This window comes from Callithrix jacchus, chromosome 21 (assembly GCF_049354715.1).
Source record: "Callithrix jacchus isolate 240 chromosome 21, calJac240_pri, whole genome shotgun sequence".
Taxonomy (NCBI): Eukaryota; Metazoa; Chordata; class Mammalia; order Primates; family Cebidae; genus Callithrix; species Callithrix jacchus.
Window position 1 is genome coordinate 12,648,063 of NC_133522.1, and position 14,981 is coordinate 12,663,043.

Below are 14,981 nucleotides of genomic sequence, written 5' to 3' on the forward strand. Positions count from 1 at the left end.
GGAACTGCAGGAGATTGCTGATGACCCTGAAACCCCTTGTGGAACACAGGAAAGGTGTCATTGATCCCCTTTGGGGTACTCTGTCTTCTTCACGAAGCCCTGAAAGTTATGGCTGATTACGGACAGCTCCAGAATGCAGTTCCCAGCGAGAGCAATGCAGAAGGCAAGTGATCTCCACATTTCCAGCACTTGGGAGGTCAAGGCAAGAGGATTGCTTGAGTCCAGGAATTTGAGATCACATCACTGTATTCCAGCACAAGAAATAGAGTGAGACCCTGCCTCAAAAAAAAATTGTGTAAATATTTTAACATAATATCCTTGAAAGGAAACACTTAAAAAATAACAAATTTTTTGAAATTTAAAGTGTGTGTTACGCTTAATAGGTAAGGGAAAGCATTTGCACAGGAAAAAAATTAAAAACATATTATATCAAAACAAATGCATGTAACACAGCTGGATCCAACATTTTGTGATTTAAAAATTATAATAAAATAATAGCTTTCCAAAAATATTGGCACCTAGGGCCAAATACCCAGAAGAATTATACAGACAGACTTAGAGAGAGTGCTCTGGTCTCACATTCTCATGACTCTCAGCTTTAACACACACTAACTCATTAACTGTGAGCCTCACTTTCCTTATCCCATGCAATGAGATATCTCTTTGGCTTTTCATTCAGCTGAGACAGTGTAGATATAAGAACTGGAGCCTAGTTCTTTGGGCTTTGTTGTTAAAGTGTAAACAGGAAATAATTTGTGAGTAATTAAATATACATTAAGCCAATTAATATAATTTTTTGAATCTAAAATACAATATTCTCTATTTAAGCCCTTGATAAATGTTTGCTATTACTGCGGCAATGGTAGACGTGATGGTGGTAGTGTCTCCTTCCCTAGAGTCAGTCATTTCCCCATTCCTTTAGGGATCTTCTGGCCAAAAAGTTTAACAAACTCTGGGACACATAAGTATTACTCATCTGTCAAACTACTTTCTTACCTTTCTGTGATCATACCTTAATATTTCACACCTCTGATCTCTACCACCTCGGGCTTTGAAATCCTACATATCGTTCAGTTATGTTCTCTTTCTTGGAATCTTCCCTGATTATACTATACAATATTGCAGGGGTAATATTACACTGTAAGAATATTATTCTTATTCTTATTTATCAGATGAGAAAACTGAAAGTGACATAGATAATATTTATTGAACAAGGTCACCAACACAGAGGCAGCTAAAAAGTGGCTGAGTCAGCTTCACCAGCTTCACATTCACTTTCCAAAATTACTCTTCCCCATGGCCTTAGTCTCAGCTAGTCCACTATAGACCATCTTGGGTTGCCACTATTTGCATCTATGGCTTATTTCCCTTACGAAATTATGAGAACCCAAGATTTCAAAATTCTTCTGCTACTGATTGTTATCTGAAACAAAAAGGCTAACCAGGAACTAGAGAAGACAAAAAGCTGCTTTTCATCTGACCTTGCTGAACTAAAGAAATACTAACTTTCTCAAGGGAAGAGTCCATGGAGAGATTTCAAGACTATAAAGATTCAGAGAACTGTCTTTTTTAGAAGCTATGCCAAAGAAATCTGAATCTTTGGCATGTCACTTTTGATGATACATGTCGACTTTCATAGGGTCATGAGATAAACAGTAACCTGAACCACTTGCTTCCAAAGCTTCTGCTTCCTCTAAAGACTGACACGGTGTGTCTTATGAAGTCAAGAGTCCTGTTATACCTGCTACAATCAATACTGCAATTAAAGGGAACTAGTACCTGAAGGAATTGATCAAACAAGTCCAAACCTATCAACTTCTCTAGTTAATATACATTTGAAACAATGAAATGACAAAGTAAACATATTGCACACACACTAAAATGACACTTCCTAAGAAGATTAGGTCATAAAGGCACAGATCAAAAAATAATAAGGCTTTATATAAATTCAAAAATGTTAAAATAGCAATTTACAGAGGTTAAAAAAAATTAAACATTACTGTCAGTTAACAGTGTCCACTCCTTTCAGATTTTACTCATTCAGTAGATTCAACACAGAAGTGACACTATGCTTCACACTTTTACATTTTTGTCAATAAGATTAAGATATCAACGGCAAGCTAACATAAAGTTAAGATCAGCATTTCTAGATGAATGAGAGAAGATCCTTGATTTGCCTGTACAAATTCAATAGCAACTCATTAGCTGTAACTATGACTTATTACTTTGTTTCTTAGAGTGCAGTGTCTCAATATTTTGTTAAATAAAGCAAATGATTTTATGTAATCTTAAATATCATTGCAGAAAGTGCTTGAGTTGCCACTCTATAGGAGTCCCAGAATTTGAGGACAAAGTCAGATAAAGGTTACCCTCTGAAAATGAAAGTGTAAAGATCATACGTTTTCAATATCAGGTTTAATTAAAATATATTGAGTATGTACCATGATACTTACATGTGCCCTCTTACTCATTCTCTCATTCACGAATTCTACTATTATTCAGTGAGCTATGTTAGATACAAGCGACAGAAACAATCCAAGCTTGCTTAAATAATAAAAGAAATGAGGAAATAAAGGTCCTATGGAATCTAAATAAGGCTGTAGATGGACCTAAGAAATTGCCTAGAACAAAGGAAATGTAAACTATTGAAAGTTATTTTTTTTCCTTCTATCAATGCTGTTTCTCTTTGTATAGCTTCATTATTCTTCTGTCAGTTTCTTTATCTCTATGAAACATTAGGGCCACATCATAGCTTCAGATTTCACATGGTAAATGCTATCCATAAGCAAAGGGTCCCTTCTGTCTCATTCCCAATCCCAAAATCCCCATGAAAGGAGAACCTAGTTGGAGTGTCTTGTGCCAGGTGTCTAATTCAACTTAATCACCAATGCCTAGAAGGCAACATTGTATGGCTACCATGAATTACTTCTGGTAAACTGGAGAAACACCATTATAAATTTGAAAGCTAACCCACTCCATATTAATGCATGTGGCCATCTATAGCAGTCATTTCTTTGGACAATCAGGGCATCCTACCTAATTCAATCAAAGAGAGCAAACATACCTAGGTTTCCTGGAAAATTATAAACCACTCTGCTCTTTTGTGGTGTACCTGAAGTGATATCCTTATTTCAAATCAGAAAAGCCATGATCTTGCATGGAGTGTTAAAAAAGGATAGCTTATACATTAAAAATGAGTCAAGGCCAACCAGCATTGTCTAAGACCAAATGGCTTTCATGAATATTCTAGTAAACCGATGTGTTCTACAGTATTATACAGACAAAGCTCCTGCGTCTCTCCCGTCCTGGCTGAAACATTCCTCAATAACACTCAATTATCTTCACACTATTTTCACCCTTGCTAGTTGTTTAACTTACTAGTTCAGTTTTCCTGGTTTCATTAATAAGAAAAATTTTGACCTGTACAATAGACATGAGGTTTCCTATTACTACTGGAATACAATCCCTACTGTAAACAAATCTCCATCTGATTTATATGTGAGTAATATGTGATTTAGTTATCATGAGCCAGTGCTTTAAAACTGACCACCCTTGCATGACCCAATTCTTAAATACCTTTCATGTAAAAGTATGTTCAGTCGTAGAAAAAGGAAAACACAGTCTCAAAATCAAAGAAAGGCCTCTTCTCTAGCTAATCCAGACAGATCACAATGATTTCACATTTACTGAAGTTGTGAAAAATCATTTTCTTGCAATGATAAATTCACACACAATAAACGATTTTAATGGTTTATTCAATATATCACATTTCAACAGGTGACTGAGTCTAATATTTATTGGCAAAATATCTAAGTAAAAATTCTCATAACAAGAAAGTTCATACAAGTAAGGCACCAAATATGTGTTACAGTGAAAACTCTAAGGGATGGGCCGGGTGCGGTGGCTCAGCCTGTAATCCCAGCACTTTGGGAGGCCAGGGCGGGTGGATCACGAGGTCAAGAGATCGAGACCATCCTGGTCAACATGGTGAAACCCCGTCTCTACTAAAAATACAAAAAATAGCTGGGCATGGTGGCACGTGCCTGTAATCCCAGCTACTCGTGAGGCTGAGGCAGGAGAACTGCCTGAACCCAGGAGGCGGAGGTTGCAGTGAGCCGAGATCACGCCATTGCATTCCAGCCTGGGTAACAAGAGCGAAACTCTGTCTCAAAAAAAAAAAAAAAGAAAACTCTAAGGGATTAAAAATGACTAATCCAAACTTGCATCACACCTACTTAAAATATTAATAAATTGCTTTTGAAAAAATAATTACATTCCATCTATACAAGTGCATGTACATTATGTGGAACATATTAATACCCTTGAGCAGCTGAACAAAAGACAGGTAAACTGTGATTTAAGTGGTAGTTCCAATTTAGTTTCTTCAATAGTGTTGAGACTTGAGTTTAAAATGATTAATGACAATTTTAAGGCGAAGAATTTAAAAGTGCATTAGGTTAAGTAGTACCGAAGAATGTCAGGATTCCTTAAACTTTAGAGTTTAGAATTAGTTAATGTATTGGTTTTCAATTGTTTCTTAGTTGCAGAATACTTTAAAAACAATTAAAATAAAAGCGCAAGTCAAAACAATACGTAAAAGGAATGTAAACAAATAATATTCCGGTCAATAAGAAATGATGGGCATCACAGGACTACCTGTTTGCCCCTTCCGTCTGTACAGCATCCCTGTGGAATACAGTTTGTACACAACTGTTTAAATTAACATTTCTTCTATGACTTCCATGATTTTTCACAACAAATCCCAAACAAATTCAATATGAAGGTGATACAAGTATTCACAGCAGTTGCAGTATCACTGTAGTACTTTGCTTCTAAACTGCTCCTTGACTCATCATGATTTTGTTTCCTCCACTAGGTATGCTCTGCAGAGATCCAATAAGCACCATATTTCATATGCATCATATGCATTTCATCATGATGAGCAGCCAGATACTGGCTAGAATTTCTTTTTTCTTCACTTATAACTGAGGAGAGGATCTACAATGTCAGTGTCTTACCAAAATGTCTGCTGCTCCTTTTCCTTAGAACACTTTCTTATCGTTTTAGGAGGTCCCACAAAACATCTGTGTTTGATCTCTAGTTTACTACATCCTAATGACACAGCTTTTCAGGACACGACATTATGGTATTCTCTTCAGCATTACAGTTATGTTATGTGTCTTTCTTGTTCTCTGAAAAATAATGTTAGCAAACAAGATGGTAATACGACATTTTATCACAGCTTCTGTGAACCCGAAAGTATCTGAGCCATGTCTCAATTTAGAAAGTTTATTTTGTGAAAGTTAGGGACACACCCATGACCCAGGCTTAGGAAGTCCTGAAATGTGTGCCCAAGGTGGCTGGGTAGAGCTTGTTCTTGTACATTTTAATGAGACATAATACATCAATCAGTACATGTCAAATTTATAGTGGCATAAACTGGAAAGTCAAGACAACTTGAAGTGTGGGTGGGGAGCTTCCAGGTCATAGGCAGATTTAAAAATTTTCTAATTGGAAGTTTGTTAATTAGTCATTATCAATAGAAAGAAATTAAGATAGAAAGGGTTAAGATAAGAGGTTGTGGAGAACAAGTTCTTATCATACAGATGAAGCCTCCAAGTAGCAGGTTTCAGAGAGAATAGATTGTAAATGTTTCTTGTCAGACTTCAGGTCTGTCTTTATGTTAATGCTGGAGGAGTATAATGAGGCATGTCTGAAACCCTCTTCCATCATGGCCTGAATTAGTTTTTAAGGATAACTCTGTAATGCTTTTGGTTGAGAGGTGGGGTCCATTCACATGGTTGAAGGGCCTCAGAATTTAGTTTTGCGTTTACACCATTTATTTACCTAGATTTCTGTTAATAATACATATAAGTACCCATTAAATGTTCTTTTATAATAATGTATTATTTTATAATGAGGAGACAAACCATAGATTGGGAAAAAATATTTGCAAAGGGCAAATCTGATAAAGGACAGTTATCTTAAATATACAAAGAATTCTAAAAATTTAACAGTAAGAAAAAGAACAACTGTATTGAAAAATGAACAAGAGACCTGAATAGACATCTCTCACCAAAGGAGATAGATGGAAGTAAGCATGTAAACTATCAACATCATATGTAACTAGGAAACTGCAGATTAAAACAATGAGAAACCACTGCTGATTTCTGGTCATATCTGCCAAAATGACCAAAATCCAAAAGACTAACAACACCAAATACTGAGAGGATGTGTAGTAATTGGAACTCTCATTCATCACTGTGAGAATGCAAAATGGTGCATCCACGTTGCAAGACAGTTCAGCAGTTCCTTGCAAAACTAAATATATTCTTATTATAAAATGTAACAATTAAACTCTTTGGTACTCAATTAAATGAATTAAAAACATGTCCACACAAACACCTGCGCATGAATATTTACAGCAGCTTACTGAAAATTGCAAAAACTTGGGAGCAAAGAGGTGTTTTTCACTAGTAAATGAATATGTAAAAGCACGGTATATCCAGACAATAGGTATTATACTACATTAAAAAGAAGAGAGTTATCAAGTCAGAAAAAGAAATATAGAGGAAACATAAATGTACATTACTAGTGTTATGATTAATTTTGTGTTAACTATATTAATCTAAGGGATGCCCAGAGAGTTGTTTAAACATTACTTCTGTGCGCATGTGTAAGGATGTTTTTGAAAGATATTGACATTCGAATTGGTGGATCAGGTAAGCAGATGGCTCTCCCCAATGTAGGTAGGCATCATCCAATTCACTGAGGGTCTGAATAGAACAAAAAGGCAGTCGAGAAAGATTAAATTCACTCTTTGCCTGACTGCATGAGCTAAAACATTGATCTCCTGCCCTCAGTGCCCCTGCTTTTCACAGTCTCACTTTCCACAGCAAATGCCTTGAATCTGATGCTCCAGCAACACCAAGCTACTCACACTTCTCTGGACACACCATGCTGGCTTACCGCACTGTTTTGCTCATGCTGTTGTCATTCTCTCATTTTATCTAATTTTCACCCCTTTATTATTTAAAATGCATCTCGGAAACTCTCCTCATCCCCGGCCTGACAGTTCCACTCAGAATGGAATTATGCCCTTTATTGGGGCACCGCTAGAACCTGCATGACTTTTTCATCTGTACTTAGTCTTACAGGTTGTAATTATTTTTGTGTGTGTGGTTCTCTTACTAACCTGTTAGCAACTTGAGAAAAGGAACATGTTTTATCAAGGTTTCTATCCTCAGGACCCAGTTAAGTCCTATAAAAATAACTTAGCCACTATTCATTAAATGAATGAATAAATAACATCATTAGTACACATGAAGTGATGGTTTATCATTTCTATCAGACAAAGAAAAGAATGATCAAAAACACTTAATTGTTCACTTTTAATGAGATGGAAGAGTGTTCACCAGAGATCTCATAGTTTTTAAATGTGTCACAGTGATAGCCTTTATTATTATTCCAAATCTATTTTTATGTACAAATCATGGAATAATGAATTTAAAAGAAGGTACCAAGTGATTTCTTACAAATTTATTTTACATTAATGTAAACTTTTTAAAGAGGAAGAAAGATCTTGCAGTATCAATTCTTGTAGCCGAAGTTACCTCCCTATTAAATAATCTTTAATAATCTGCTCAACTTGCAAAAAGGAAAATAGTGATTACTGACAGACCTGCCATGCAAACCATAGCTAGAGGGAGCAATGCCCCAGGGGTCATCTGACCATAAATCTGGAATTAAAAATAAATTGTTACGTTGTAATCTTTATGTTGATTTAGATCTTTGTTCAAAATTATACTTCTTAATTTTTTAATTTCTAGTAGATTAAACCAGTCAGCATCATTCACTTAATACATTTTCTAACATTTCTTTATATTCTCCTTATGCTCTATTTATTTCTGACCTTTGGATCCAGTCACTCTTATAACTGGGGGTCATGCTCATTTTAATATGTATTTTGTTGTTGTTGTTGTTGTTCAATGATTTACCAGCACTTGTGTTCCTGCCATTGTATACCTAGTATATACCTTCATTTTCTCTAGATCCCTGAACTTATATCCCTGTATTAGACTATTCTGGCATTACTATTAAAAAAAAAAAATACCTGAGAGTGGGTAATTATTTAAAAACAGGTTTAATTGTTTCGTGGCTCTGCAGGCCATACCAGCATGGCACCAGCATTTGCTCAGCTTCTGATGAGGGCTTCACAAAGCTTATAATGATGGCAGAAGGCAAAGGGGGAGCAGGCACATCACATGGCAAAAGCAGAACCAAGAAAAAGAGAGTGGGTGGGAGGTGCTCCAGAGGCCACTTTTAAATGATCAGATCTCATGTGAATTCAGAACGGGAGCTCACTTATCACCACGGGGGCGGCCCAAGGCATTCATGAGAAATCTACCCTCATGACACAAATACCTCCCACCAATCCCCGCCTCTAACACCAGGAATTACATTTCAATAAGAGGTCTGGGTGGGGACAAATATCCAAATTACATCATTCTGTGCCTGATGTTCACCCCAGCAAATCTCATGTCCTCCTCAAATTTCAAAATACAATCATGTCTTTCTAATAATCTCCCAGAGTCTTAACTCATTCCAGCATTAACTCAGAAGTTTACAGTCCAAAGTTTCATCTCACGAGGCAAGTTCCTTCCACTTATATGCCTGAATATTAATCTGTTTGCATGCTACTGATAAAGACATATCCAAGACTGGGAAATTTACAAAAGAAAGAAGTTTAATTGGACTTACACTTCCAAGTGGCTGGGGAAGTCTCAAGATCATGGCAGAAGGCAAGGAGGGACAAGTCATGTCTTACATGGACGGCATCAAGCAAAAAGAGCTTGTGCGGCAAAACTCTCCCTTCTCATAACCATCAAATCTTGTGAGACTTACTCACTATCACAAGAACAGCATGGGAAATACCTACCCCCATGATTAAATTACCTCTCATTGGTTGTCTCCCATAACTCATGGGAATTCAGGATGAGGTTTGGGTGGGGACACAGGCAAATCATATCAGCCCAAAAATTAAAGAGAATAAAAGTTATTCACTTCTGCGATATAATGAGTGTACAGGCATTGGGTAAACAAACATTCCTCTTCCGAATGAGAGAAATCACCCAAAAGAAATTGGCTACAGGCTACATGCAATTTCACAACCCAGCAGGGTAGTCATTAAATCTTAAATCTCCAAACTAAACTCCTTTGACTCTGTCTCACATCCAGGGCACAGTGGTACAAAGGGCGAGCTTCCAAAACCTTGGTCAGCTTTACCTCTGGGGCTTTACAGGGTTTATCCTGTGAGACCACTCTCTCAGCTTATTGAGTGCCTGTGGCTTTTCCAGGTACAGTGTGAAAGCTACCAGTGAATCTACTATTCTAGGGTCTGAAAGGTGGTGGCTCTGTTCTCACAGCTCCACTAGGTAGTCCCCTGGCAGGAACTCTGTGTAAGGGGTCTACACTACATTTCCCTTCCACACTGCCCTAGCAGAAGTTCTTTCTGAGGGTTCCTCCCTTGCAACAGGCTTCTACCTTGACCCCCAACCTTTCTTATGCAGCTTCTGAAATCTAGGCAGAGGCTGCCAAGCATTCTTTATTCTTGCATTCTGTGCAGCCGTCCACTTACCACCACGTGGAAGCTGCCAAGGCATCTGACTTCATTCTCCAAAGTGAAAGCCTGAGCCACACATGGGCCCCTTTCAGCCATGGCTGTAGTGAGAGTAGCCTGGATGCTGGGAGCAGTGTTCTGAGGCAGCATAGGGAAGCAGGGCCCTGGCCTTCAAAACAATTCGGTCTTTCTGGGCCTCTGGACCTGTTACGGGAGGATATGCTATGAAGGTCTTGGAAATGCCATTGACACCTTTTCCCCATTGTCTTAGTTATTAGCACTTGGCTCCTTTTTCGTTATGCAATTATCTCTAGCAAGTGGTTGCTTCACAGCCTTCTTGAATTCCCCTCCCGAAAAAACCTTTTTCATTCTCTGCCACATATCCAGGCTGCGAATTTCCCATTTTTATGCTCTGCTTCCCTTTTAAAATAAGTTCCAAAATTAAGTTATTCCTTTGCTCCCACATCTGAGCTTAGGCCATCAGAAGCAGCCAGGCAAATTTTTGAACACTTAGCTGCTTAGATATTTCTTCTACTAGATACCCTAAATCATCACTCCAAAGTTCAAACTTTCACAGATCTCTAGAGCATGAGCAACATGCAGCCAAGTCCTTTGCTAAGGCATAACAAAAGTGACTTTTGCTATTAAGTTTCAAGTTTCTCATTTCCATCTGAGACACCGTTGGCCTAGATTTCACTGTCCATATCTCTGTCAGCATTTTGCTTACAATCATTTAACCAATCTGTAAGAGGTTGAATACTTTATCTTATCATTCTATCTTCTGAGTTCTCCACACACTTCCAACCTCTGCCCATTACCCAGCTCCAAAGCTTCTACCACATTTTCAGGTATATTTATTTATAGCAATACATCATTCCTGATACCCATTTTCTGTATTAGGCTGTTCTTGCATTGCTCTAAAGAAATACCCAAGACTGGGTAATTTATAAGAAAAAAGTTTAATTGGCTCACAGTTCTGCAGCTGAACAAGCATCCCACTAGCATCCGCTTGGCTTCTGATAAGGGCTTCATAAAAGTTACACTTATGGTAGAAGGCAAAGGGGAAACAGGCACGTCACATGGCAAAAGTAGGGGCAAGAGAGAGTAGGGTGGAGTGTCACACCCTTTTAAATGATCAGATCTCATTTGAACTCAGAGCAAGAGCTCACTTATCACCATAGGGATGGCCCAATTCACTCATAAGAGATCTGCCCCTGTGATTCAAACACCTCCCACCAGTCCTCACCTTCAACACTTGGAGTTATATTTTAACATGAAATTTAGGTGAAGACAAATATCCAAACTATATCATCCCCACTTCTGATGTGTGGGCTTTGAGCCTAAGTGAGTTGCTTAGCATAAATGACTGAATAGCTACATTCTTAGTTTCAACCTCTTCCCGTCCTCCCTTTCCACTAAAAATGATTGTTCTATCCCTACCCTAAGTCTCAGACTTACATGACTTGTCTTTCTGTTCTTAGATTAGAAACCCCAACATGGACATTTTCTCAGACCTCCAGCAGAAACTTGTTAATTCTAAGTCAAAGTAATATGCAGCCCACCTCATTTTATCACTTTGTAAGTCTGATGTTACTCTAAAAAGTGTGACTGAGAATCGCTTTCATATTTTACTTGGAAGTTTTAGAGCACAGGTCTCAGACCTCAAAGAGACATCCTAATGGCATTTCATCCTCTGGGCACTTATATAGTGGCAGAATATCAATCTGTAATTCAGTCATGCTGCCAACTAGTGGCCAAAAATAAATGAAATTAAATGGGAGTGAATGTCATCTCATAGATCTATAACACTTCACCCAGTGGCACTTTTCTAGCAAACATTTTGCTTACATTCTAAAACATCTGAATTTTTATCCTCAGATCTTCAGAAATTAGGTCTCACTTCATCTCCTTATTAGTTAGTAGTAGATTATCAAAATGATTCTTATAGGTTTCTAACCCTGTTCCAAACCTGCTTTTAGTCTCCAATTATATCTATACATAAAACATCAGTGATTCTTCCTGCCTTAGACATTCTTATAAAGTAGACAACAAATGATTAGATTATGGTAATATATATGTAAATATAACATATACTTTAAAAGTGCATAAAGTTCATACATGAACGTACATTAAAAGTTCAGAGTGACTAACATCTTAGATAAGTACAGCCTTATAAATGAAGAAAGTGAATCTTGAAAAAATAATACAGGCAAAGAGATGCAAGAGTTTTCCAAGAGGGGGAAGCAAAGTCAAAAGTGCATGTAGTGGCTCACGCCTGTAATCCCAGCACTTTGGGAGGCCAAGGAGGGTGGATCATGAGGTCAAGAGATCGAGACCATCCTGGTCAACATGGTGAAAACCCGTCTCTACTAAAAATACAAAAAATTAGCTGGGCATGGTGGCGCGTGCCTGTAATCCCAGCTACTCAGGAGGCTGAGGCAGGAGAATTGCCTGAACCCAGGAGGCAGAGGTTGTGGTGAGCCGAGATCACACCATTGCACTCCAGCCTGGGTAACAAGAGCGAAACTCCGTCTCAAAAAAAAAAAAAAAAGTGCATGTAGCAGATAAATGCTTTCTTTCCTAAAATGTAAATTTTAATTTTGAAAGAAAAATATAACAGGGAATGAAGAGCATGGGAGAGGAGAAAGTAAGCACAGAGGTGAAAGGATAGAGAGGCAAACCAGACATTACTTGGTTAATCCCCTTTATTCCATAGAAATTATGTTCTTCAGTAGATTGATAAGTCATGTGAACCTATAATAACAATGAATTTGTTTGACTAATCTTTAATACTGTCAAAAGTTTACCCTGATTACTAAGTTTAGTTGGTCCTGCTTATAACTAGACTGAAAAATTATTTAGTTCACATTTACGTTCTCATTAACTATTTATTTGGTTGAATCATCCTTTCTATATTCCAGTAGGAAAAAATTAAAAATCAGAGTGATAATGAACTGCTGTTTTTACCTCAGTAATAAAGAAAGTCGAAGTACCTGAGGTGTTATTTCAACAATATTTACCAATTTTGTTTACATATCAAGCAGAGCAACAGCCAGGCGTACTAGTGATTACTGCTTTAATGAAATGTTTTGATTGATTATTTCAGAAAGGCTACCTGTTTCACATTAAATCTTCCTCAGTTATTGAAATATTGATCTAAATGTTTTAACATGGACTTGTGAATTTCCTTAAATCATCCTGTTTTCTAATAGTATGTGTTTATCTAGCAGAGAAATACCTGCATCGTCTCCATGTAATTATTTACACTACTTAAGTACATTTGAAATTACTCTCTTCTAGTTAAATTACATATTCTATAATTTTAACTAAAAACCAGCTGTGAGAACTGTACCTATCCTTTGTTTTCCTTCAAAACACGAGTAACTATTTTTTTAATAAATTGTTTAAAAGGTATTGTTACTAGTGAAACATAGTCTATATTCTCAGAATTAAACAACATTCATAACAAACATTCAATGTCATAATAACTTCAGCTGGGATTGCAGGGGTGAGCCACCGCACCCGGCCCATGTTTCTGGTCTCTCATTCCAGCACCCACATTGACATCCCCGGCCTGCTGAGCCACAAAAGTGGTGTCTCATTATTGCCATTGTTCATGTTCTTAACATGACATGACCACGATGGTGTCCAAGGCCAATGAGCCTCTCACAATGTAAATCATAGAGTTGTCAAAGCAGGACTTCCTCCCCTGGAGTCACTGAAGCCTGGAATCATGCTGTGTTTCACGAAGACATGGAAGAAGGTCCTCTGCCCTGCTTTGTCGCCGCACACCACAGCGGCTCTGTCTTGTGCTTCTGTGCCTCCAGGAATTCCTTGTGAAAACCATCTTTCAGTTTCTACACACAGCCTTACTTTTAGAGAAGTTCCAGCCCAAGTCCATGGAGTAGGCCATGGGATCACTGAAAAAGACCCCATGATACTCTTCTCCACACGCTACTCTGAAAGTCCAGAAGTGAAGACAAATTAGGAAGGCTGGTGGTGCTAAAGGCTCAGAGCAATGAGGGCCTGCCCGAAGGCAGTGGTCATGGGGATGAAAAGGAAATTAGAAAGATTTACTGGGACTGGGAGTTCTAGTGCCAATTTGGCGGTGAAGAGGAGGAAATCACTTTTAGATCTGTTGGGTGAGGTAATTGGGTAGAGATACTGAATAAATACATGGGATAGGTGCTCAGGAGAAAGGCTAGAAAAAAAAAAACTTCAGCAAGCATTTATAAGTACAACTCTATAAACCAAAAAAAAAGTATTTTTAAAAATAACATGTTTTTCTTATATAAAAGGCTTTCTTCTGACTATGGGTGATTGAGAAATGTAAGAGAATAAACATGAGTGGACACATCACATATAATGTCACCCCCAGCACTATCATTTTTAATATTTTGTTCCTATGTTTCATTCAATTTTATATATATGTATACATAGTCAGTCTTACAATCTTATCTTACAAATAACTTGAAGTCAGGTTCAAGGTAAATTTTACATTCTGTTAGTTTCTTGTTTGTTGGCTTGTCAATTCGTATCAAATCTTAAGACTATAGATGAATCAAGAACAAGCCTTTCAATGCTTAGAGTAAGACCACCACCAACCCCAGGGGTGTCAGGAATGAGCCTTGAACACTGAAACACTGAAAGACCTGCCATGCTCCTTAGACCTATCAGCCTGCATCTGCCAAGTCAATGGAGAATTCTAGATCACCAAAATGGCACTACTTCTAGTTTGGCTTTTAATCTACCACTGAACAGCGGAAAAGGGTCCACATTCATCCTCCCCACTCCTCCTTCCTTCCTCATGGTCTTGAGACTACCAGTATGAATGCCATCATGCCATTGTTACTGCTTTGTTTGCCATTGAAGAAGACTCTTAGGTTACCCTCGGTCTCCTGCTTTCTATTCCCCATGTAGCTCTATACAACTCCTATCCTATAAGCAACTCCCACCACCCCTCCCCCATTTCTAAAACCTCCCCACTATACCCTCTGGAACCCACCACTCATCCACAGCAAAATTCTATACTCTCCGATGTTCTCTGAACATTTCTTATCCCTTATTCCTGCAACAACAACCAAGATCTCCACTGAACACACTGCTCTCTCTGCAGCCCTCTCTAATGGTAGCTGTATTTTTCCCACAGCCTTCCTAGCACAGGGAATGAAGATGGGGTACGTTTCATCTTTAACACGCATTATCATTTGCATGCTCTACTTTTGTCCTTCAAAATTCCTATGTAGAAGTTACATCTTTGTTGGAGTTATCTTTTGACCCCCTCATTTATGGACAGTCTTAACACTCTCTAGCTCTATTGCTACTTTCATTTCTGGTGACTTGAATACTCACATAGGTGATG